General features: G+C 38.7%; 1 long non-coding RNA gene across 1 annotated transcript; it reads right to left on the bottom strand.

Moving 5' to 3' along the window:
* Positions 1-207: 207 nt before the first annotated feature.
* LOC308191215 lies at positions 208-24,115 on the bottom strand. Its single transcript, XR_013947807.1, has 2 exons — positions 14,607-24,115; positions 208-14,151 (listed from the first exon to the last, which is right to left on the bottom strand). It is a non-coding gene; the product is annotated as an uncharacterized lncRNA (long non-coding RNA).
* Between the last annotated feature and the right edge of the window lie 228 nt (positions 24,116-24,343).

Below are 24,343 nucleotides of genomic sequence, written 5' to 3'. Positions count from 1 at the left end.
TATTTTAAAATTCTTTTTCCCCTAATGAAAATGTCTACACAAGCCAGGCCAGGTTCTGACCATACCTAAAGCCCTGCAAATCTTGAATTTTAAAGCCAGATTTATGCCACGCATCTCAATACAGTTACTCTTCTGCAGGCCCATCATAGGCATAGAAACTTTCTGCTTCTGTCTGTCACCTTCTATTGTTAATATGCTTCTGTAATATTTTCTTTTTTTTTCTCTTCTCTCTTTTTTTTCCCCTTTTTTTTTTTTTTTTTCCCCTCAGAGCCAAAGGATCAAAGTACGAAGAACTGGTCTCCACAGATTGTGCCATACCAAGGGATAAATATGTTTTCTTTTTCATTTTCCAGCAGTATGGTATTGAAAAACAACTTTAACAGTTGTCCAGCAAGATTGCCTTTTTATTGTGTTTGTCTAAACTCATTAATGAGAACATTGCTTTAAAAGTGAGTCTAAGAAAATACCAAAATGAGCAATGCCTTACTTCCTCTCGCCAATGGCTTCAGTCTTTTCTTTCCACCCTTTTCCCTTCTCCTTGGTCTACTCCTGTTACCCACTGTATGTCTGGCAAAGTCATTGCTTGCCAACCAGAATTCATGGACTTACCAGTGCATCATTTGGGGTATATCTCTACAAGATACTAATGCATGGTGTGTTGCTAGGAAATTGGAGGGTAGAAAGTGCCCCTTAGATTGACAAAACCTGGTCTAATTATATTATTATTATTATTATTATTATTATTATTTATTATTACTAATATTTGCCTGCCAGCTACTGAGTATCTTACAGCTAAGAACCATCACCAAATCCAAGAAGATTTCATGGAAATTGAAGTTCTTCTCCCTTGCAAAAGGATCAGTCTCCATTAAAATTTCTAGAGTACTGATTTCTCTTTCTTACCTTCCTCCCATTCTGTTGGCAGCTTCCCAGGACCAATACATTCAACGCTTGTGTGTCATTGAACAGAAGTGTCCACAGGCACTCGCAGACCTTTTACCTGTGGCATTCAGACCCATGCTTACTCTGAGCAATGGCTATCGACAGACTTTCAGACTCTTCTCATCAGGCAACACTTTATTTTTTTTTTGATTACCCAAATATGAAGCTTATGCTGTCTTTCCTTTTTATATATTTATGAAAACACTTCTCACTGTTTTACTGAGCTCTTGGAATAGCAAATGTTGGGAATTCCTTCGATTCACAGTTGCTTAAGGACTGAGTAGACACATCATTGTGTCTCCCTTATTTATTTAAACTCTAGGAGTTCTCTTCACCTTTTATATAGAAATGGGTCCAGAGAGGTGCTGTTGCTTCTTTTTTTTCCCCTGTATGTTTACATTTTTGCTTTGTGCAGCTTCATTTAATTTGCTCTCCCTTACATGTCTTTTGGCACAGGCAATTCCCAGCTCCCCTTTTCACTGATTACCATTTTGGATCGCTGTTGGCTATCCATACTCCTTACCTCTTTTGGCCCCGTGCCACTAATCCTCTGTCCTCACAGATATACTTGGCATTCCCCACTTGAGTAAGATCTGCGAATTTCATTCATGCTTGTGTGCATTCCTCTGCCAGATCATGAATGGGGATGTTAACTAACACTGATCCATGTGGATATTCCACTAAACTGCTTTCCCGCAATGCCATGTAATATTATGCATGATTCATTACCCTCTGTTCTTTGTTTTCAGCATTTCAGTTAATGATCGGCCTATGCAGCTGCTCACAGAGAGGCTGATTTTAATTTATGCGGCAAGAAAAATTTCATGAGACGTTGCCTCACATGCTTTGGTACAGACCAGATATTTTATATCTACTGTAATCACTTTAATCTTGTTATTCTATTATAACAAAGCAAAGATTGAGTCCACGTGTATCTGAACTTAATCTATCTGTTTATGTTCATGCAAAGTCAATTAAAAACACAACTAACTTAAAACAGTAGCTTTACTTTTTTTTTTTTTTCCCTCCCCACTCACTTGTTGCAAAGGAGATGGAGAGTTTTATTACTATTATAGGTCAAGGTGATCTTAGCAGCTAGAGCAGGGGTCCCTCCACCCTTCCACCCATAATTTTCCAGTCTTCACATCCATATCCAGAAAAAACACACATGCATACATCACCATTTCCATAAGCAAAGACTGAATAACAGCAAAGCAAACGTGGAAGGAGGGTTGCATTTCCATCATATGATAGAGCAGAGACTCTGCACCTGCCTAAGATAAAACAGCCAAGTAAAATCCTTTTAAAACTCTTCCCCGGTTTTCAACCCGATTTTCAAATTAGGACTAAATTCAGTACAAGTATCTTTTTATGAGTGGAGAGAATGAAGAGAAAAAAAACAGCAAATAGCAGAAAACACAGGCTGTGTGGGAGGGAGAAAGCATGAACAGTTTCTTATGAAGCTAACATGACTGTTTTTCTTACATTTTAATGGGAAACAATTTCTATTGTGTGTCCAAAGTTCTACGTCTTCTACTAAGTGTCCCTGGCTGCCCACTCACTGTGTCAGTTGTTGAACTGGGATTAGGCACCTGCTTTGTGCCTTATTATTTCTTATGCTTCAGTGATAACAGCCATATCTCTAGAGACATCTTGCTGTTTCTTTTTTTTTATTAAAAAAAAAAAAAAAGATTGGTTTGTGGGGTTGTTTTTTTGTTTGTTCATTTGCTTGTTTTGAGGGAGGTTGAAAGATGAAAATCTCTCATATACATGGAACTGGAACCACCATGAAGTGTACAAGCTGGAATGTTTCTCCTGCTATAAGCAAAGGTAAGTTTTACATTTGAAATATATTCAGAAAAGAGATTCCGTGAAAATTGGCACCTTCTTCCTGTACCTCCACCTCCCTTGTCTGTCATTGCTGCTTGTCCCAAACCAGGCAGTGGTGGGATGATCATCTCGGTGCTGTCCTCCATCTTTCATTTCATCACATCTTTTGCCAACAAAACTTCAAGGCGACAGTCTTTAAGAATGGAGATCAAATAAGAAACAGGAAGAGTGAATAAAAAACTTAATTTTCTGATTCCAAGCCAGTGGAAAAGATGTCTGCTAACTTATGAATGAATCAGATTTGTGCTGGAAGTCATTTACAAGGAATGTGTACTTGGTCTCTTGCTTCACACTACTCAAAGCAAAGTCACCTACTGATGTCAAGCTGCATCTAGGCCACCACTGTTATGCTAATCCTAATGTTGATCCAGGACCTCAGCATGACAGATTCACAAGTTTCATTAGAGCAAAAGGTCTGCTGAAACCTCAAACAATGTCTCTGGAGAGCCAAGAGTGTGTTTAGATTCAATAGACATCTGTATTTGGATTCAGATTACATTCTTAGCTATATTTCTCCTCCTCCTGCTTTTAAATCTCCAGAAAAGCATAACTTTAGAAAGGAAGGCTACATTCCCTGACAGCCAAGATGAAGATTTACAAGCCAGATGGTGATACTTAAAATAAATAAGGAAGAATGATGCAAGTTAATTTTTTTTCTCTTTCAGTGTGAAAACATCACCATGCCTTCCTCCTCCTACCTCTATCACAAGATGACTGACTACTATAAACTCATTAAATCCTTCTGTATTAATTAAACACTCTTTCCTAGCAATACTAGAAACTTTGGAAGACACACCTTCTAGCATCAGAAAGCAAAAGGATGTATTCATAGAAATAATAGTTGGAATGAACTGAAAAGTACTCCCTGCTGTCACCACCAAATAAGTTTCTGTGTTTCATTAAAAAAAAAAAAGGCAAAATTTCGGCAATTTATGTGTATATATATATATATATATAAAATCTTGGGCTTTTGGCAGCCGACAGTTTATATTTTCACTTTATAACCAATGGATTTTGGCAACTGAAATCCATAAACATTAATGGCTTTGAACAACAACAAGAAAGTAATCCAGCAAACCCCTCAAAAAAAGTTTTTCTCAAAATATACCTTTATCTCTTCAAAAATGGTTTAGGATAAAATGCTTTATTTTGCAAACACCAAGTGTTTAGTTTATAAAAACAAAACCCCTTTATTTCTGGCTACCATACTTTGCTTTTACGAGAGGATCAGGACACATCTGGGACTGGGAGACCTGTACTTGGAACCAGAGCTTAACGCTGCATTTTGTTGTGCATTGCAAAATCTGTCTGTGGCTCATCATGAGGGAAACTGAGTGAATTTATTAAGTCTTGTGTAATACAATAAGTCCAGCTGAATGGTCTAATGATCCCTTTTGGCACTAACATCTGTGAATTGATAAAACACTGTAAAAATTTGCAGTGATACTGAGAGGACCATATTTCCTTCCATGTTGTGGTCTCTTTGCATGTCATTCATCTGATGACATGCAGATGTCTGAAATTAAGTTGAAGAATCCCACTTTAGTGCTGCTCAGAAAACATGAAGTGTTGGAAAGCAACTTCTTGTCCAACAGAGAACCTCCCTGGTGTATCCTAGTGCCTCTTGCACGTACCCAACTCATTTGTGGTAAGGAGTGTGCTGGAGGTAAGCAGAAAACATGCCCTTCAGCTATTCCTCTTAATCATAGGAGACCTTCCTGCAGCTGGAGAAGCAGAATTAGAAGGCTGTAATAACTTGAGCCAACTATTTGTTTAGAACAGAAGAGTAAAAATCTGTGTACATTCATTGCAATTTCCTCAACGCAAGATAGTTCCACGGGGTCATCTCTGGGGCCCAGACAGTGTTAGGCTCAGAGTGTTTTACTGTCTGGTCTTCAGCAGAGAAATAATCTTTCAGAAGAAGCAAAACTGAGTCTGATCATAAGAGCGCTCACAGACTGGTGCTCAACCACCATCCTCTTCCCAAAATTAGGGTAGAAAATATAGGAGGAATCTACAACGGTGTTTCATTTTGCAGCAGAAGTGCAGTTTGGTAGCGAACCCCACAGTCACCTCATTTATTGTCCATTGGCTTGTTTAGTAGGATGGCTCAGACTGTGCAAACTGCAATCATTTGGGAGAAAATTAACACAGCAACCCTACTGCAAGCACCCAGCATGTGCTCCCTCATGAAAACAAGACGTTTGGGCAGTGGTTTCAGTATTAAGAAGAGAAAGTCAAGGAGAGAACCAATTCAACACCTAACAGGAATGAGGAGAAGATGTAGAGAGAGTCTTCCTGGGGCTGCAACGTGATAGGAGTAAAGGCAACAGACAGCAGCTGAAAGAAGGGAAATTCCCCTTAGATATGGGGAAATATATAACACATTTTAAGGTTAGTCAGATAATGGAAGAGAGGCCAAGGGAGATTAGGGCTCTTCATCCATCAACATATTAAAAACTTCGCCACACCAGGTCCAGCAACCTGACCTAAGCTGGTTCTTTTCCGTATGGGTTAGACATGACAACTTTTAGAGGTGTCCTCCAACTGAAGATATTCCGTGGCAAGAACCTGAACAAATGACTAATCCTTAAAACATCTTCATACCACGTGAGTTGTGGATATATTCAATCTAGACACAAAACTAAATCAAGTCTGAAACAAAAAATCCACAAAACACATGTAGTGGAGTTAGTGGGGCCAGCTCACCACCTTCTTTGATGCACTGACCATTTTATTGCACCAAATAAACTGTTATTGCAATGTATAAAGAGACTCAGATTTTCAGCTAGAGAAAATATGCCTGTATCCACAACAAAATTGTCTAGAAACACCAAAGGCAAGGGTTCTACAAGTTGCTTAGTAGCCTTTTCCAGTAGAATAAATTGGCATACATTGCAGTCTGCTCCTGACAAAACTGGCATTGCAGTCTGCTCACGACAAAATCTCTTTATAAGGCATAGTTTGACATCTCTGTGCCATCACAGTGGGTATGTTTCAGGCATTTAAAGTCTATGAGAGACATGACCCCACCCGGCATTGTGCTTTTGTGGGACATAAACGCCTTGATGTGGCAGTTAGCAATAGCAGCATCCCTTGTGTGGAAGAGACTTGCTGCCACAGAGCGTTGGTGCATAGAAGTTTTTTTGAAGCTATTGTCATTTCTGAATGTCACTGTGGTCAAATAAGAGTTTCTCTGACATCCTTGCACCTGCCAGGCTGAGTACTCAGCATAGAAACCTTTCTGTGAAAACTGAATATATAAAACAGAAAGAGAAGCTACAGGTAGACATTCCTACCTGAACACAGAGGAGATGGAATAAGTTTTTCTGTGAAGCTCTCATTCAATCAAAACATTTGAGTACAAATACATGAGTAAATCTGTTAAACGTAGAGGATTGTTGGATCATTCCTTTAAATATTAGTGTTTCTTATCATTGCATCTATTCCATAAATCACTGAATAAAAAAACCCTGACATTCAGAGTGACCAAACCTACTCATTTTTATCTGCAGAAACCAGAGGTAACTGATGGACTCAGATTGTTCACCATGTTATGTCCATATTAATGATGTTTCTCACAGTCTATTTTATTTGTCCATTCATAGGGATCTTCCCTTGGGAGATTGATAATAATCAACCTCAATTTTAGCGGTCTTTTCCTGAAATTCTACCTCATTTTTTTTTTCTTATCCTAATTCTACCCCATTACTCATTTATACCATTTTTATAAAATGTTCTTAGAGATTAGACATAGATAAATAATGGTTTATTTTTTGGCTTAAACATGAGCCAAAACATTAGTAGGGAACGTTGTTCTGGGTTGAAACAAAACAGAGATTTAGGCAGAGACTTTGAAAAAAAAAATTAAAAAGTTAAAAAATTAATTTGGGGCAACACAATAATGGGTATTAAACCAGCATGAGCAACAGTTTGATATCCTTTCACCTCTTTGAAATAAAATTGATATAGAAAAATATATTTTAAACTGAAATGGCAAAAAGTATCATCTAAAATATATCAAAATTGAATGCTGCAGCCAAAATGCTTACTTTTTTTCCCCTCAGCCAATTGACTAGAGATTACAACAAAATAATACATCTATATGTAATTTGCTTCTATCCTGTTCATAGTATTTTCCTAATTATCACTCATTTTTGGCTATTGATACTTCTTCCTAGTAACTTCTAGTCACTGCACGAAGCCTGACTGAATTTAAGAAGCAATTGGACTGTGCACTTAGTCACATGGTCTAAACTTTTGGGTAGATCTGTTCGGTGCCAGGAGTTGGACTTGGTGATCCTTATGGGTCCCTTCCAACTCGGGATATTCTATGACTCTATGATTCTATGATTCCTCATTGTTTTTAGGCCTTAGGCTGAAATCTCCACAGCAGATTAAAAAACTGAAACATGGAATCGCTGATAACTTTTGGCGAGAATTGAGGCTCATGTCACCCCACAACACCCAGCCTTCATCTATATTTTCCTACACTTTCCCTCCCTCTCCCATCAAATTCCTGGCTCTCTATGGTCTGCATTGTCCTACTTGCTGACGATCACTAATCTTTCTCCCTCTGTCATAATTTCATCTATAGCTGCCAAACAGGCTACACAAAGAAATAAAACCCAGTCTTTTCCCTTTCACTCAGCGGGGAGCTCCATAAAGAATCCCTCATTAGCAAACACATAGCTGCCAGTGATGTTCTTTAATAGCTCCCTTTCCCTGAGAGGCTTTATGGCTACAAATGAAGACTGATCACCATCACAATCAGGCCAAAATCTCCCCACTACTCACACAAATGAAACATCTTGTTTGTCTGACCATTCTCCAGCTGTAAAGGGACCGCAAGCACATCTAGGCCATCTCTCTGATCACTGAACCCTGGACTGTAATTACCTGCTCATTGAAATGTAAATGACTGCAAAGACAAGCATATCCGCTGCCCAGAAAGCGCCAGCACTACTTGTATTTTATTTATGACAAAAGGAAAGGACACATCTGCTTCAAACTGTTCTCTTGGTGTTCTTGCAAAATTTAACTAAGTCAATCAACAGTCCCAAGAGATTGGTGGAACTGGGCTGTAGACTCATGACAAAGGGTGAATTTTGGGAATGTAATGACAAAGACAACATATAAAGCTGGAACACAGGGCTGTATGCTGGTATTGATCCATCAAAGTCCCTGGAGATATATTCACTCTTTGGGGTCTTCTGCAGGGAATTTTCCTGAGAAATTCTTGAGGTGTTCAGCCAAACTTCTGACTCCTTGAACTTCAGAAGATAAAGAACAAAATAGTTTCTAGCTGCAACACTCAAAGCCAATAGGTCATTCAAAAGAACATTCAAGGCTAATAGATGGGTTTGTTCTGCATGAAAGCATGTGTGCATATATGTGTGTGTGTCTTCTGATGATGTGTTGACTGCATACTGCATATGTTGACTCCCATTCAACTGCATCTGGCATGCACAGATCCATTGACCTAAACAATTGAGAGAAACTGAGATCACCAAGGTCCAAAAGTTAGTGAGACACATGAGCTGAAATGCGTGGAAGATATTTGAATCTAGATCTCCAGACATCAGAGCAGTTGCACACAAGATCTTGCATGAAGCTGAGTTCTTTTTTCTTTGTACATACTTGTAGATAGCAGATTTAAAATTATGTGTGTGTGTTTGTGTGTATTTACAGCTCTCATAAAGATGCCCAATTGCAGTGGGCCTTTGATGCCAAATCTATATTCAGGAAAGTAGAAAATTGAGAGCTAGAGATGATGTCATTCCAAGGATTCAGGAAGAAGGAAACCAGAACATAATCTACCAGGTTTTGAATAACTCTTAGAGAGTCCAAACTGTCAATCTAATGAAATTGAGTTCAAGCTGTGTTTAATCCTTTAATCACTATTTTTAATTAGAATGGGATAAAGTACTTTATAAGAAAAAGTTTATCATAGACTTTGAAGACAGGGAAGTTGAAAAAAAGAAGTTACTCAGTCAAGAGAAACCTTGAATGAAACCATGGGTTTTCAAGCCTTTACAGCAGGTTTTAGTTTCATAGGCTAGCCTGTCTTTTTTTAAGATCACTCCCACCTTATTTCCTCCACAGACGCAGAACAGCCCAACAGGACTATGAATTCAGGCCAAAGTGAGTAGTCAACTGCATGTCTTGTTGCTGGCCTGAGTGAAATCTTGGCTCTTTGCACTTACCTTGGAAGGGAAGATGACTCCTTTTTGAAAATTACATTTTGATGTGTTTGCAGATTGCTTAGTGCTTGCACTAACGATGCTATTCCACCATGACACATTTATGAAATAACACGAAGGTTCACTACCCAAATAATTTTCCAAACAGCAGTAAAATATCCCAGTATTGTACATGCCACCTCAATTTACTCCTTTTTCTCAGCCTTGCACCTCGTTAAATTTTGATTTGTGCCCAGAAGAAATCACAGGACAGAAGAAATCAACAGGACACAGTTACTCTTAAAGAATACTAAGTAGTTCTTTAGTATTGACTTCGTTTTCTGTACAGGTTAGTTTCAGGGATCTGGACTCTGGAGTTTATTTTTAATTTTTAGAGAATATTCAGGATGATACCACAGCAATAGTACCAGGTGAGGTATGACTGTATGGCTCATTCTATACCTTCATTTCATTAGAAGGTCCATCTTAACTTCATTAGAAATTGTACCTTCAGTAAAAATATTTCCAGATCAAAGGAACTTTTGAAGCTTTTATTTTTATTTTTTTATTATCATTATTTATTTTCCTTTGGAGAAAAATTTTGTTGAGAATAATATAGTTTAAAAAAAGGAAAGAAGGGATAAAAACCTTTTTTTGCTAATGTCATCTTACTTCTAGGTCACGTGATGGCATCAAAGCCTTAGAAAGATGATTATAAGTTGATGGCAGGAACATTCTTCGACATTGTAAGAGACCCACTTATAAATCCTCATTCTAACCATTTTGTCCTCCCCGTAAATATTTTCAGTGGAAGAGACTGAAAACTGAGCTGGTGGTTTTCTTAGATTGAGGGAAACAGCTTAGCAAGATTTGGACTTAACTTGGAGGCTTTTCTTTCTGTGGAGCACTTAAGGTATAGGAACAACTTCTAAGAGGCCATAAAAAGCAAGCTCATTGTCAATAAACTTAAACTCACTATGTCAGGGATGGCAACTACACTGCAGAATGTGTTTGGGTCTATAGCTAAGGAAAAGCTTACACACTGTAAAATTATGAAACTTTCTGAGTAGTCCAGTTACCACAGCAACTGGGGAAGTCTCAGCATTTTATTCTGTTTTCTTTCCATTAAAATACTCACACAGTTTTTGTTTCAGCCCACTTTACAGAAAAGAATTATTTTTTCAAATGTCTTTTTTTTTTTTTTTCAGGACTGGATGAGAAAACCATTTCCTGCCCAATTCTAAAAATACATATTGTGAAGCAAGCATCTTGCCTCCCCAAAATAAAGTATAATAAAATATTTTACTCCAGCCAATAAAAACTTACCTAAAAACATTTCACTGACCTGCAGGGCTGAATCTCACTGGATCAGACAAATCAAAAAGCCAGAAATCACAGCTATTGGAAACATTTGTTATGGCCTAGGTAGGCCTGATACACAGCTGCTAGGAGGAGAAAAATTACTGAAGTCCCCAAGGATAAAATATTGGAGTGGCATAAATCAGTTGTAATCATGGAAAATAACAGGGGGAGGAGCAGACTACAGTCACAGGGAGAAAACATTCAGATTGGCACCATACTTCCCAAGCACGAACATCACTGTCATTTTAGCATGTGACAACAGATGTTTGGCTTTCGTAAATTAGGAGCATTCCAATGAAGAATAGACGGACTTTCTTTAGCTGTGGTAGATGAGTACATTTCCAGAGTATCGGTGACTCTTTCTTTTCTACAGAAGACTTCTACATGTTTTTTGATTATATGAAGCATTTGGGAAGAGAAAGGTGACCAGGGAAGTGGGACAGTTTTCATCCAAAGACTAAACTGACAACAGTTCTTTAATCTGGAAAAAAATATATAACTGAAATGGGTTGTAATAGAGATTTAAAAGTTCATAAATTGTACAGAGAAGATAGATAAGGAACATACAGATTTCTTCTTACTTTAAAAAATAGGGTGAGGAGATATTGCTTCAGTGAAATTCTCAGACAATATGGTTAAAAACAAGTGTAACATGAAATTCATTTCATATAAAGAATAATTCAGTAGCTGACTGTGTTTGCATAGAATATTGAGAATAACAACAACAAATATATATATATATATATATATAGTCCTTAAAAGGATTTGTAAGATTAATGGAAGAAATAGGTTTCGGTGGCTGTTAGATAGGAAGGTCATGACCTGATTCTGTGGAAGTCTCCAAGCCATTGTTTCTTTGAAACCCTGGGCTTTCCAAAATAGAAACAGCTACATTATGCAAGATGTGTACATACAGAGGCTGTCTACACATCCACACCGGACCACGGGTAGAGAAGATAAGGATCTAGAAGGAAGTCTTGGCTAAGAAAATGGGTATTTTCATACAATATAATTAGTGCTGGAGTCTGAATGCTGAAGGTCTGTGTAGGAGGTTAAAATGTTTTCCCCGGTAATGGAAGGTGAAACTACTACAGGCACAGCTCTAAAGAAGGCTTTACAATCTGGTTACAAAATACATTGAAAAGGTTGATTACTTAATTTTATTAGGAAGAGATATGCCATTTGCAGAAGGTGTGGGATGGAATTCTGAACATTTTCAGGTAGCTTTCTCCTTTCATGGTTGCAATTGCAAAACCCATCTGTGCACAAAGAAAATGCTACAAGGGACATTCTTCCTGTATTACTTCTCCCTTTGCCAAAACCAAGAAATATCAGAAACCTACTGAGAAAGATAACCTTGTCCCCATGAGATATTCATGAGATGTTCTTGCTTGGCCTTGTGGATATATTGCACACATTCCTGCTCTTGTTCTCCATGACATGAATTAAAAGTTATTTAGATTGAGTTGCTGGGAAGACAGCTGCTCCAAAATCAGTGTCAGGTGATGATACGACCCATTGAAATCCGTGAGCTTCTCCCATCTCCATAAAGAACCAAGTCAAGCTCCAGAGGACTATTTCTTCATATAAAACTCAACCCACAAATCCAGTTCTCAGGGTGTCTTTCCATTAACTTAAATCTGAACTGGGTCATGTCCATAAGAGAGTTTATAGGTTGTCTTGCATTCCAAACAGGAAAGGATTGGTGTAAAATGCAATTAAAATGATGACATTTCAAGCTACCTTATTATTTTTTCCTTAGTTTTAATTTTATTATTTTCAACTGCTTTTATTAAATACTCAAATCCTTCCGGTAGGCTTAGTACCTTCCCCTTCCCTTCCAAACACATACACAAATTAAAGAATGCTTCCCCTGTACTGAATTCATTAAAAAACAGGAATACAAACTAGAGGTTTTGGGTTGCTTTTTTTCTTTTTTTTTTCTTTTCCCAGATGAAACATTCCATATTTTATTATTTTCCCACATTTTTTAACTACTGTATAAAGGGTCCCCATCTGTAGACGCATTTGAAAAACACAGGTCACAAATTTTGGCTAGGAGTCTAGCTTGTAAAATGTTCCCTGACCTTTTAGACAGAGCAGTACAGTCTAGTTATTTATATAGATCATTTTTCTTCTTCCCCATTACGGAAAAAAAAAATAGAAGGAGAAAAAAATAGTTTTGGTGCAAAATGTGTTTTGCCAACTATGCTGCAACAAGTAGATCTGGCATTTCCTTCACAGAGGTCAGCTGGTGCTGTTCCTTCGAAATCAGCAGTATTCTTCTGATTTACACCATCTGTGGATCCATCCTAAAGTAACACACTGAAAAGCATGTGGAATTCATTTATGTGGGTATGGGTATTTTGTTTGGCTTCATAACTTTATTTTAAAAATGTACGTGTTGGACTATCTTCAGGGCTTTCGAGAAGTGCTCAAAATGGATCAGAGTGGAAGTGATGGAGGTGTTCTTTATGACCTTCCCCTGATCCTGACTGGTCTGGGCACAAAGACATTCTTGTGGTACAAGCTCGTGTTTTCCAAGAACCACTCAGCCTGTGCCACACACCTTGGAGAAGAGAAGTAAGGGCAACTGCTCATAGTGGTTCACAGGTGGGAGATGGCAGTGCTTCTCCAGGTCTCCACCAGTATGTTGTGGGATGGATCAGGGTGAGGTGTGATACTAAGCTTCAGGATGTCCCAGTGATGACAGCTTTTACTGTCTTATTTCTCCCACAATGAGAGATTTGAGTGCCCTGTGCCAGCAATGATCTAGCTAATAACAGATTTGACCTTCTTATGCTTGTGGAGAAGCTCAAGAGTTGCCAGTTGGCCACCAATACTCTGATTTATCCAAATTTTAGTGTCTCTATCTAGGTACATCATAGTTGCCATAATTCAACAGGACAATTATCTCAGGGTGTACAAAATGTATTACCACAGCACATGTCATTAGAAGCTTAGGAAATTAAACAATAAGTTTTGGGATGTGGTCATACCTACCCATGGCACCTTAAATGGTACTCAGGCTTTCACAGCATCCCTTAACCCTCAGATGGGGAGTAAAGCCTCAGTCTTATCCCTATTTTAAAGAGAGAGCTGAAGCTCAGCAGTGGAATTTATCTGGCCAAATGTAGGCATCATCCTAAAGGAGATGGCCAAAACAAGTCAGATGAACCATAGTTTAAAAATGTGATTTGTCTCCATCGACTGTGGAAGAAGCCAAGTGCAACTAGTGAAGCTGTAGACGTCTGCACTGCAGACATATAAAGTTGGGTGAGATGAATCCCACCCAACGTGAGTTGGCAGAGTCACATCATGTGTCTGAGGAGAAACTGGGAAGAGGTATTCAGATCTCCCACATGCTAGCATTATTGCAAAAGCATTAGCCCATCTTCCCCACTGCACAAGCAGAAAGTAAATTATGTATGGAGAACACATTTTTGGAAAGCACAGAAGGAAAAGCTTCACATATCAAGGGAATGAGCAATGTGAAGGTTTAATTTCAAGAACAGGTCAGCTTCAGCTGCCAAATGGTCCTTGCTGAATTGGGCAGCCAGGTGGCCTTGCATAGTCTTGTGGTCAATTGTACGTGGAGATCAGCTGAGGACTAGAAGCACATCTGTGGTTACTGCCCACCTGTGCGATGGAAAAAGCCTCAGCATCAGCTAGCAATGGTTTCTGACTGACACTAACCTGAACTGGAACTGAAGGCTCTTTTTGCCTATTCTTTCCCTTGAAGACCACCATGTAGTTCTCCATTGGTTCCAGCATACTGAAAAACATAGGTTTTCTTCAGGAATTCTGGTATAAATTTACTAGAAAATGACAAAGAAAGCTAACAACTGCAAGACTTAATGATACACTTGATATGCAGTTGCTGGGCTTTGTATATATATATATTTTTTTTTTTTCCAAGAAAGTTTCAATATCTTATTTACTCAATAGTAGATACACTACCACCATTACAGGGAAATGGTTGCAAAAACTCTCTGATCCTTAGGTGGATTTTCATGACAAAATTAAACAACAGAGAAATCTTGCTCATCATTTAATTTTCTGTTTTGATTATAAGACACAACCCACCCTGGTCATTTTTGTTTTGGAGAACTATTATAGAAAATATGGTAAAAATAGATCTGAATAGTAGCTTTCAGGGGATGCACTAGATTTCTCTTTTTCATCGGTGGGAATTGCAGGGGATGAAATATTTTGCTTTATTAAACTTACCTGGAACAACATCTTCCATTCTGAAAATGAGCACAAAACTCCAGTGCAAAAAATAAAGGACCATTTCTGCCTGCTGGGCTGGGAGAAAGAAAAGGCAGCCTTGCAGTTTTGGTTCTGAGCTAAATGACTAAGGTTCATTTCTCAGATCTCTTCAGAACTGTACGCACTGGAGAGAGAGCCTGGATTCTGAAAGATTTGTGGCTCATCGTTGATCAAATTCGCTGCCTAATGGGGTGTGAACACATGGCTCGTTTTCCTCCAAGCTGAGTACTGACTGTAACTAGCCATTGGGTTCAACTGTGAAAGGGAGAGAAAAGGTGCAGATTTGCAAGGAGACTGAGTGTTCATAGATACTTACCTAATTTACCTGGGCAGCCATCAAGAAATGTATTAGGAAGATGACCATAAAGGGTCCCAAAAGAGAACGCAGGTCAACGTTGAGACCTTAACCCACCTCTACTGCTATTTAACATTTTCTGGACACCCTGAAAGGGTATCATACTTCCACCTACAGCTCACACGCCTCCTTACCTTGCTGAAGCTGCACCTCTGGCTTTAAAGACACACCTGAGTTTTCTAGGTCTAGAAGGAGAGTGAGGAAGGAGGAGCAGGATGGTATCCAAGTGGCTCAGGCTCTGGAAAGGAAGATTCTGGTCCTTAAACTCCTTCCTCTGGCCTATTCTTGCTCTTTTGAATAATAATAAATAAATAAATAAATAAACAAATATTAAAATAATTAAACAATAATATTATTTTAAATTAATAAATAAATTAATTAAATAATAAATAATGAATAATAAATAAATATTATTAAAATATTGTTAAATAATAAAACAATCATCTAATCATCTGGAGAGTAAGGACATGCATAAGAGTTAATCAGTCTGTGTTCTTTTGTATGGATTTTTTTCCACTTTTTTTTTTGTTTGTTTGTTTGTTTTGTTTCCAGGAAAATTGCTTGGAAGTGATTATACCTAAATACTGTTCAATGTACGATATTCTTCTTATCATCTAAAGGCTATACAAATCATACATAATAAAGGCTGGAGCTGATAGTTCATTTTTTAACAATAAAACATTTATCAGTCATTAAAACCTCATGCAACAGGTTCAGTGCTTGCATCTCTCCAATGTTTAATACTAAATAACCAAATGAGGAGGAAGGTATGGAACTGCAGACTTGAATCCATGGTTGCATCCCCTTCCTCCCCTACCTTCTTTTTTTTTTTTTTTTTTTAATATAATGATCTTATTTGGGGATTGTAATTGAATCATCATTCCTTAATTCCACTTTTCCACTCAAAAAATGATAATTCAAAAAAAAAAAAATCCTACTTTATTTCTGTTAATAGGAGTCTAATAGAGGCCTCTTCCAAACTTTCTTAATTTTAGTGCTTATATTACAAAAAAAAAAAAAAAAAAAGAAAGAAAGAAATGCAACATGTGGAATAACATGGATACTTATTTACAGATTCTAGTTCTGGACACAGAGCCACAAGAAGAGCTAGAAATGATGTATCATAATTCTTCTGCTTTCCTCTACAGATATTTTAGTTTATGAAATAATAGTGATGACTTAAATGAAACCACAAGTAAACTCCTTAGCCAAGATCAGAGCCCAATGTGCTGGATGCCTCACAAACAATATGTTAGAGACAACCCTCACTCTAAAGAGCAGGATGATGTAGCTGGATGATACCCAATGGAACAAGCAGAACTAAGGTCATATCTGCTTGCAGGAATGCAGACAGATTTGGGATCCCAAAATTTTTTGGCCTGAAGACAGCCCTGAAACAACTACAGTATCACCATTTATGGCAGAGATATCAAATAGTTACACCTCGTCTGCATGTATGGCAAAGGTGACAAGTCCCACACAGACACAGCCTTTTTCAGAGCAGAGATCACACCCAATACCCAGCTTGGTCTTTACATCAATGAGTGTCCAGATTTCTTTACCAAAAAGAGGGTAAACTTCTAGCTCCTGAGCTTCTCCATTCTTATTTTGCAATGCTACACATAGCTCATTTGAGAACCACGACTTCAGGATAAAGGGAATGTTTACCCTTTGGCTTAAGGACTAACAAAAAGCTCCCAGAGGAAGATACCTAAATGAAGGAGGCTACATGGATGTCTGCATGTGAGTTAGGAGCACAAATTCACATTATCATCCGTGGAAAGCTGCAGTTAACTGAGTTTAGAGAGCGACTCAATAGACACAATGGTGTGGGTGAGATTCACTTTCCTAAACTTAGAAGTCTACTAACATTTGAAACACCTCAAGATATGTGAGATATCCATGTAGGGCTGCCAATTTTTATACATGAGCTAAGTGAGAGCCATACCTTCCTGCAGTGCCAGTTGGAAAGCAAACAAGATTCCATACGACATCTCATATGGACAGTAGATGTCTAGATATGGTCAGTTGGATACCCCTGTAAGTTTCCTCTTTAGGAAGAACTGCATTGCTGTCTCCATTCCGATGACATGTGTTAACTAGCTGTGCATTTATTGCAGTGAAAGTTGGGATATCTAGCGTGTGCATTGACACCAAGCTTAAGTTTTGATCCACAAGCTAAATTTTACCTCATTGTATCATGGCTACTCTTTAGATGTGTCATCATGGCATGTTGATGGCATTAGGAAATTAGCATCACGAAATCTTCCTCTCTCACTGAACTCATGCATTTACTTTCTCTTTTATTTAAGCCAGGAGATACACAAGTTAGGGAGTGGAGGGAGTGGGGTACAATAGTTAGGGAAAACAAGTGCAAAATAAACGAGACTGCATGGAAACAAAATATGCCCACAGTGAATAGATAACCTGTGGATTTCACTACAACAATGTAGTTTAATATTAAATTAAACTGTAGGCTGCTTCTACATTATGAGGAAGAAGATGACCGAGTCAGTAGAAGATAGATATCTGGAGTTAAAATAGTAAATTAAAAACAAACAGGCTTTGACAGTCAAGTAAATATCCATTCCTCAAAATGTATAATCTTTCCTCTATCAAAGCAGTGGAAATAGAAAAAATGCTTTTCTCCAAAATAGGCTGCTCACTAAAATTACAGGATGCTGTTAATCTAAAGGATTTCTAGCATCATCCTCTACAAAAGTTGATATAGCCATTTTCAAAAGAGGAGAATAGACCAGAGGGCTCTTTCTCTGGCCCTGAATTATCCATTACCATTCCTAAACTACCAGTCTTGAAGACAAACATAAACCTCATTATTAATATACAAAACTCAAGTCTCAAACCACAGCTAATTGGCATGAAATACCCATGTTACTGGCTTGCTTGGATGCAGCTGAGATCATTCCCCCAGCACTGTTTTCCCACCAAGCTAAGTGAAACGTGCTTAACAAACCAAACCATCGCACAACCACTTTCCTCAAGCAATCAGTTTTTTCTCTTCCAAAGATGAGATGAAGTGTATAATTACTCATCAACATCCCTGCCTCAAAGCAAACTTGGAGACTGTTGCACTAATGATAGCCTCAAATTAGTGGCTGAGAAGAAGGTAATTAGAATCACGCTACTGAACGAAATGAGGAACAGACTGTGTGTTCAGGAGAGCATTTTGTAGGTACAGCTACAAATTAAGACCTCTGTGATGTCTGAGGAAACAGTGAGTCATTCTGTTGACTCTCAGGGAAGGTTCAATTTCAATATTGTCACTGCAAGTTTGTGTCAGTGTTAGAGCAGAGGCAGCTGCCCTGTGCCCTTGTTGGTGCATGTTCCTAGAGACTTTGTGTAGCACATCCCCGAGAGCAGAATACAAAGGTGGAGGTGTGAAATGAAGTATTTCCCCCTTACTCCAGTCCTTCTCAGCATCCCTTCTTCCCAGCAAGTGTATGCAGTGGTTCACCTTGGTCACTGCTGTGAAGCAGTCATTCCCCTAAGTCCTGTCAACCAGAGTTTGCAGCATGGAACAGGATATAGGACCAGGTGCTTATGGGCAAAACAGGCCAAATTGCTTAATGCAGAAGGAATATGTTCTCTAGAAGAACAGGCTAAGGTCAAGAAGCTCTTGGATACATCTGGAGACCTCTATTTCTAAAGTGGCCTGAGCATGAAGGCTGACTTGCAGCCTAGGCTCCAGGGGATGTTCTGGCTGAGGGAATAGCTTCATGCTCTACCAGACCTTTAGAAACCCTCACTCTTTCTTCACTCAGCATTTATGAAAACTGCTCCCCTGCTGTGGTGCTTCAATGAGGCCATCCAAAAAGAACAGACCACTGGGACCTCTCCTACTTGTTTGTATGATGACAGTTTTATTCCCATTTATGCACTCTAATTTCATTGTGGAGTGTTCCTATGGAAGCACAGATCAGCTCTTGCACTGCCTAATTTGCAGGCAAGCTGAAAATCCTCATCTGAATGAGCCAATAACGGCACCAGCAACAGGGTTTTGCTTAATTTTGATCCCAGAGAATGACACTAGATGTGCAATGAAGGCTGGAGAAAAAACATGCTTCTTATGTTACTTCATGATTTTAACAATTCAGTGGCTTCTAGGTACCTAAACCAGCTTCCACTAAGGGGCTCAGGTAGCTCATGCGGTAACACATGACACTGTTATAGCTCATATCAAGGACAGAATGTAGCAGCACAGAAAGCTAAAAGTACCTGATCTAAGGAAACATTAATAGTGTAAAATTTCTAGTTATTAAATAATTAAACTTGCATCTAATTCAAGGCACTTTCATTCGCTTAATGAATTTACAGGGTTGGTGTTAGGTTAATACCCAAGTGTCCATTTACAAATTGCCTTACTGAACCTTGTCTTTTTTGTGCCAGCTGGAGTTGCAGACCTGTTTGGAAAGCAGCACTACCTGCTCTGGGCTTTGATTTGCTAGGAATAAAAGAGAAGTGAGGAGGATTCCTACTGCAGTAGGATTAACCCTACATTGCTTCAGGTCAGTGTTGTTCTCCAGCTTCTGAAGCAGAGCATCTTGAGACTCTGACCTAAAAAGCTGTGTTTCTTGTCCATGGCAGTACATACAAAGGCCTCTCAGTAGCTGTCTTAAATGCTAGGCCTCCAGCTTTTCTGAGTTGAGAAAAGTCAGAAGATAAGATGCTGGACTAGTCAGCAGTGCTTCTCAGGACTCCATCCTACAAGACAACAACAAGCCAAGTACAAAACACTTACCCCAATGGTATACAAACACTTCACAGTTATGGACAGTTTGTTCCACACCAGGCCAGGATGAAATAAGATATCCTCACTGAAGTCATTAACTTCAACAGCGGAAAAAATGGTCTAAGTGTCCAGGAGTGCACAGGAAATCTGTAACTGGACCTAAGAATTAACAGCAGCCCTTTAAGTCATGTATAGTGGGATCTAACTCCAGGCTTCTTAGGGGATGACTTTGGAGTGAACTATCACATAGCTGTGCACGTATGTGGTGAAAAATATTGGTCCTCCTAAACACTTGAATTTGATTCAGAATTAAAGCACCGGCATTTTTCAATGCTCTCTAGTACTATTTTCTTCTGATTTACAAGAAAAAAGATATGCAGGTTTGACAATGGTGAGAAGAATAATTTCAGGTATTGGTTGAAGATTAGTCAGTGCATCTAGTTTATTCACAGAAAGGATTTTTTTTTGCCTATATTTAGGCAACTCCCAAGCTTCTCAGAAGACTCAACACATCAGCAAAATGTTCATAATATTTTAAATGCTATGAAAAGACAGACAGGCATATTTAAAATTAATAATAACAAAAATTCATAGAATTTGCCACAGAACAAAAATGCTGGATTATTAAGAGTAATAGATTAGATGTATTCTTCAAGGAGGTCTTTTTATTCTTGACTGTCTTTGATCAGATGCTATTCTTGGCACGTTTTCTTTTGGCTGCTACTGCTGAGTCCAAGTTGATAAGCATTTGCTTATCAGGAATATAGATGTTTCTACTTTTACAGAACCTGTTGTCTTGGCACGGCATGCCATGATACAGGGGTATGTCTTTTGACATAGGTACACAACCTTTCTCTTGCCAGGTTCTCAAACATTAGCAAGAAGTTGAACTGCATTTTTTTTTCCAGCACAAAATCAGTTATTTTTTTGACTGAATCCATGCCCTCTCCTCATGAGTTGGGAAGCAGCTGTAAGAGTTGGAGGTCAGAAAGGGTGCTTGCTCATTGCAGTAATAGCATGCCATTAATAAGCTAATGCACTTAACATTTTTCAGATTTCTGTACTATTTTTCTTGTCATCTGATACATGTTGCTCATACTGTCCTGATTCCTAAAGTCATTTTTCCCCTCTAAATTCATGTCCGCATCTCTAAAGTCAAGTGGCAAACAGATGAAGACTCTTAGGCTGACAAACCAACTAGGTCATCGACCTTCTTCCAAGGGAATTAGCAGTCCAGTGTGAGCTGACCTTTTACTTCCCTTGCTCACATCACACAGCTGGCTGGTTCAGCCATCCGAGGAAAACCGCCAGCCGTAGCCTTCCACTTGCTGCATTAGTTGCCAAACGCTTGGTCCGCCAGCTAGGAGGTCCTTTGCCAAGCTCCAGTTGTGATGAGCTCTCTGGCACTGATCCAAGCTGAAAATAAGTGTAGTTGGAATCACAGACCTCTTTCTTTTTATTTGTCCAGTGGGGGAGGAAATCAGGAGAGTAGGAAACAGAGATGAGTTTTACGCAGACATTGTTAAAAGTCACAGGAGAACCTCAAAAAGACTGGAGGGAGAGTTTGACTCAGACAGGAAACCCCAAGAATCCAGATGCTTATCCAGAAGCCTTTGATCTATCAGAATGGAAAGTCTAGGTCAGGCTTTCATGACCTTCTTTCTTAAAACTTTCGGTGCTTTTTTTGTCCTGTTGGATAGTCATTCATCTCCAGTACTTCTGTTTCTCAACAGAGTTTATGTTTGAATGGCCATTGAAATTGTGTGTCTTCTGAGGTTTCTTCTAATTTTGTAGCTAATTTGTAATCTGTAATTTTTACGAAGTTTGTTTGCAGTGTGTTTCCCAGGCTGAACGTACCAATAACAATAATAACAATTATTAGAAAGAAAGAAAGAAAGAAAGAAAGAAAGAAAGAAAGAAAGAAAGAAAGAAAGAGAAAAAGAAAGAGAGAGAGAAAGAAAAAGGAAAAAAAGGATGGGAGGGAAGGAGGGTACAAGCGAAAGAGGAAGGGAGGGAGGGATTGTCTACCTACTGCTACAGCTATTTAGAAGGTATGACAGATAAACACATATTGCAGAAAAGAAGCACTAATTACTCTGATATCTCCATCTGAGATAGTCTTTCCATCACCAAACAGACATCAATGCTTATACAGCCAGTGAAGCCAGTGGGATCTAGGATGTAATCTATTTCATGTTGAAGTTCAGTAGTTCAGGTAAATTGAGCTGAAATTGCCTTTGCTCTCAAGTAAGAAGGGGATGATGAGTTCAGGCATAATTTCTACATTGCAAACATATAAATTTAGATAAAATATGTCTGCAGACATAAATTGAAGGGATTATTATGATCTTCTGTATCATATTGCACCATAAACTATGTATGGGATGTCTAGGAAGTGAGAGATGGGGTACAATACAATATCATATGATCCAATTGTGTGTGTGGTCAACATATCCATAGATTTTACCATAAATCCAGATTTTTTTCCTGATGTCCAGTCTGAACTTCCCTTGGCACGGCTCTGTGCTGTTCCTGTGCATCCTGTCATTGTTGACCAGGGAGAAGAGAACCGGACCTCAGGAAGCCCTCAGGAAGTTGTAGAGAGCAATGAGGTTTCCTCTCAGCCTTCTTTTCTACAGATTAGACAATCCAAGTGTCCTCAGACTTTCCTTATGGGATTTGCCTCCCAAGCCATCACTTGCTGTTTTTTTGAGAATTAAAATAAATTATTCCTATAAGTAATCCTATGAAGGTTTTACCTTTGTATTCTTTATCAGAATTAAGCATTGTTTTCTCTGTGTTTCATCTGAAGAAGCAACGCAATAACAACTCTTTGAACTCACACACTCTCCAAAAAAGTAATGCACTTAAAAAAAAATAAATCTAAAATAGAAAGTTATTAAGACCATGCACCATCCAGATAGAAGCAGAGAAAGCTAAAAGACCTCAACAAAGGGTTTTGATTTAACTGCCAATAGCAACAAAAACAAATGTCCATAAGATCCTGCTTGTTTTTTTGGATATGTTTCCATGTATTAAGTCAAATTGTCATTAAGTGCCAATTGGCTGCCAAAGTTGTTTCCAGAAGTTCAAGCTTCTCAGGGGCTCTACTGTAACATTTAAGTGTGAGGAGTTTGCCCACAGAGCCTCATCAAAGGAAGAAGGACTGGGCTGGATCTTAAACTGCTGCACTTATAAGGTCCTTAAGAGGAAAATTATGCATGTGGAGGTGGTGGAATGTGTTGAAAAATTAGCCCAGTGAGAGTGGGCTGATGACATCCAGGATTGGGATTAACAATGAGGCCCTGTTGTAATTTCGAAATGCCATACTTCAAGTAGCAGTGAAACTAAGAATGGCTGTTTTACAGTGGCTCTTTCCTGTGCAGATCTGATGCCTATAAAAGTTAATGTTATTCTTCTTTACATCGAGGGAATTATTAGCAAGGTTTCTCTACTCTGTCTGGGGATCTTTTGCTGCAAAATCTCTCAGGAATCTGTATCTTTAAGACTGCATCTATCAAATTCAGTTGACAGTATATATTGTTTTTAACACATCGTTGAGGGGAAGGATGTGCAGGTAAGATGAAGAGACATGGAAACGTATAAACAGATAATCAAACAGTGCAAATGGATACATTTTCATAGGAAGCTGGCAAAAATTTAAAATACTGCTGACAGGTAGTGTTCATCCTGTGTTTTGTGTGAACAAGCATATAAAATAGCTAAAAAGTGTACAAAGTACTCTGCACAGAGACACTGTGGCAAGCAGGGAAGAAAACATGTATTATCTTCCTTAAAACAGAATTGCCTTTTGCACTGGATCAGATAGTGCCATCTGATGTGCTCTCCACCATCCCACCGCAAGGAGCACTTATTACTGTCTCAGGACGTGATGCAGTATTTTTCAGGTCTTGGTTCCCTCCAAAAGCTCCATGAAAAATCAGATGCTGCAATGAGAAAGCTGAGGCAAGGTGCTGAGGAAATCTGGTATTTCCCTGTTTTTAACATTAGGGGCCTGATTCCCTTCCAAAGTACATGGTTATGAATGTGATGACTGGTGCTAGTCCCTGCTTTAGGGCAGTCAGTCTGGCTTTTCTACCTTGACTCTTGAAATGTCATTTTAGCCACAAAGCACCTGGCAGAAGCAGGCTGAGACATCGTGACACTGTTAAAAGAGGGAGCAGGGGACTGCAAGGTGATGCTACCTGTGAAACCAACCTAGAAGCCTGCACTGATCCTTGACTTCTGTGTGCAACTCACTGCTTTGAAAAATGTGAGGACTGCAACCAGAGTGGGCTCAGGACTGGCCTACAAATTATGTGCAAATTATGTCCAGATTGCACCTTTCATTATTGGCTGGCTTTTAGCAGTGCAAAGGAAATAAGCATTTTGTATGGCCATATTTTTATGCCACGTTGTAAGAAAACCTGACAATACAATGCAGGCTGCTGGCCTTTGAACCTTAATATTCTCAGCTCTCTGATAAACTATTGCTTATTTACCCATGGGACTGTGAGATTAGGAGAACTAGGTCATTTCTTAAGGCCTTAAGTGTGGGTACTGACTGATTCTGAAGAATCAGAACAACTA

The sequence above is a fragment of the Anser brachyrhynchus genome (assembly GCF_964034855.1).
Source record: "Anser brachyrhynchus genome assembly, chromosome: 2".
Classification (NCBI taxonomy): Eukaryota; Metazoa; Chordata; class Aves; order Anseriformes; family Anatidae; genus Anser; species Anser brachyrhynchus.
Note: the sequence above shows the minus strand (reverse complement) of the source record. Positions and strands in the feature narration are given on the sequence as shown.